Source organism: Otolemur garnettii, unplaced genomic scaffold (genome assembly GCF_000181295.1).
Source record: "Otolemur garnettii isolate 467f Iridium unplaced genomic scaffold, OtoGar3 scaffold00178, whole genome shotgun sequence".
NCBI lineage: Eukaryota > Metazoa > Chordata > Mammalia > Primates > Galagidae > Otolemur > Otolemur garnettii.
In genome coordinates this window covers 1,698,955-1,701,509 of record NW_003852573.1, presented here as the reverse complement: position 1 = coordinate 1,701,509, position 2,555 = coordinate 1,698,955, and the positions used below count along the sequence as shown (strand labels likewise).

The following is a 2,555-nucleotide window of genomic DNA, read 5'->3' as shown; positions in this document are numbered from 1 at the left end:
TTTTTTTTTTTTTTTTGACTCTTTGATCAGGTCTTTATTCAAAATAAACTGTCCAAAATGATTTGACGTTCATGGAATAAACATTAAAGCATTTATGCAGTGGGCTTCTTTTCTTCTGTGGTAGGTTTCTTTTCTGCTGGCTTCTTTTCTGCTGCTGGTGTCTTGGTAGAGGCAGCCTTTTTTCCTGCCAGAGGCTTTTTCTGCTTTTTAACACCGACAGGCTTTTTCCCCTTCTTCATTGCTACAGTCTTGCCTGCGACCCCCTTCTCACCTGACTTGGTGTAGTGCTGCAGCTGTCTTATCCACCCGAAGTTTGTGATTCCTGGCCTGGTGAAGAATGATATTCCGGCCCATGGTCTTTGCATATGGGTTTAGCTTCAACATGATTCTCAGGTTTTTCAGTGGATTCTTCTTCAGGACCCTGCAATGAATCTTTTTGCATGGTGCATGAAGAGCTCTTTGGATATTTGGGCTTTTCAAGATTCGGCTAAGGTCTGTGTTCATCATCTTGTGCACAGGAAGGTTGTAGTTACTCTTAAGGGAAGCAGCTTTACGCCAAGTACCATACAATTCATCTAACTTCCAGAAAGTACTTTGAATCCAAATGCAGAAATGTCCCACACATCCACCAGGAGCAAGTTTCAAAATGGTCAGCTTGCTTACAGTAAGCAGAGTAATCCCAGGGATGTTCCTGAAAGCCTTGATGATCCCATTGTCCTCATTATAGATGATGCAGGATCCCCTGCGCTGGATACGAAGACGGTTTCTCATTTTGCCGTTACCAGCCCTCATTCACTGAGAGGCAAAGACCCTTTTGATATCATTCTAGGCCTTAAGTTTCTTAGGAAGTAAAACAGCCTCCTTGGTCTTCTTGTAGCCTTCAACTTTATCTTCAGCCACCAATGGAAGTTCAGGAACTTCCTCAATTCGATGACCTTTAGACATGACCAGTGCTGGTAAAGCTGAGGCAGCCAGGGCAGAGCAGATGGCAAATCGCTTTTGGGTTGTGTTTACTCTATGGTTTTACAGGTTACTTTTACTTTATTTTTGTTATGCTACCTGTGCTGCTCCAGTTTTACTTTCAGTTTTATCACTTTTTTTTTCTTTTTTCTTTTTTTTTTTTTTTTGTAGTTTTTGGCCGGGGCTGGGTTTGAACCTGCCACCTCCGGCATATGGGGCCAGTGCCCTACTCCTTTGAGCCACAGTCACCGTCCCCACTTTTGCTTTCTATTCCCACTGTGCCTTAGTTGAACTTTTACCATGTTTCCCTGAAAATAAGATACTGTTTTATATTTATTTTTTCTCAAGAAGACACACTCAGGCTTATTTTTAGGGGATGTCTTATTTTTATTAAGTATAATACAACAATCTACATTTATTCAAATACAGTTAAGTCATCTTCTTCTGGAACATCATCATAACTCTCCAGGTATTCCATCCTGAATTTCTTGTGACTCCATTTCCTTTAGAACCATTGGCCCCAAACTTTCACATCAAGCAACTGAGCTCTCATTAAATGAGCAGCTCTTATCCATGAAACCTGCTCAGAGTGCACTGGTAACAACACTGTCAGTGATTTTATTCCATGAATTCTTCACCCAAGTCACGACCTCTTGCAGGCTAGGCTTCACAAAGTTTCCACGCTGCTTTCTTGTCATTCTATTTTCAATGTAGTCGTTAATTTCCACATGCAAATGGTCTTTGAATGGCTTGTTTATTGCAATATCAAGAGTCTGCAGACAGGCAGTCATTCCTGCAGAAATCATTATTTGATCTATTTCTCTCTCTGCAAGGAAGTTCTTCATGTCTTTAGCACGGTGAGTGCTGGCTGAATCCCAGACTAGCAGACCTCTTTGGCCACCTCGCAAAACAAGTGGCAGCATTAAATCAAGCCACTTCCTTATAACTGCTTGTGTGCACCAGGCTTTTTCTGTTTCAAGAACATAAATGCCGGAAACATGTTCAATCTTATCTTTCTTGTCCTTAGTAATGATAAGAGGTATAGCTTTCTTTCCATCCAGACGAATGGCCAAAATACAGGTAACACGTGAACTTTTGTGACCAGTGGAGGGAATGCAGATTGAGGAGGCACCCGTCTGTTCAATTGTTGTGTGGGGTTCTTGACCCATAAACACTGCAGTTTCATCCATAGCAATCATGTTGCAAGGTTGGTATTTAGAAAAGTCGATGCCATCAACAAAAGACTTGAATGCAAGTGCTCTCTTAATAACTTCTGCATCGTCCAACTTCAACAGTGTTGCTGATTTTTTTAGAGACAGTTCATATCGCTGAAGGAAGCCATCCAGCCAGTGTTGTGATGCTTTGAATTCCGGGAATATTTCGAACTGTGGTGCCATTGCAAGGGCAAATGCTTGAATGTCACCCCTACGCACAACCAAAGCCTTTGCTCTCCTGTCAGCAATCCATTCACAGATCATGATTTCCAGCTCAGGAAATAAAGGTTGCCAACCTGAATCCCACTTGCGCTTCTTAGCATTTTCTCTGTCCACATGTAGACTGAGGTTATCGTATTCTGCCCGCCATTTTTGGACCAT

General features: G+C 42.0%; 1 pseudogene; it reads right to left on the bottom strand.

Annotated features, from left to right (window-relative positions):
* Nucleotides 1-92: 92 nt before the first annotated feature.
* On the bottom strand, nt 93-2,555 carry LOC100967041 (annotated as a pseudogene).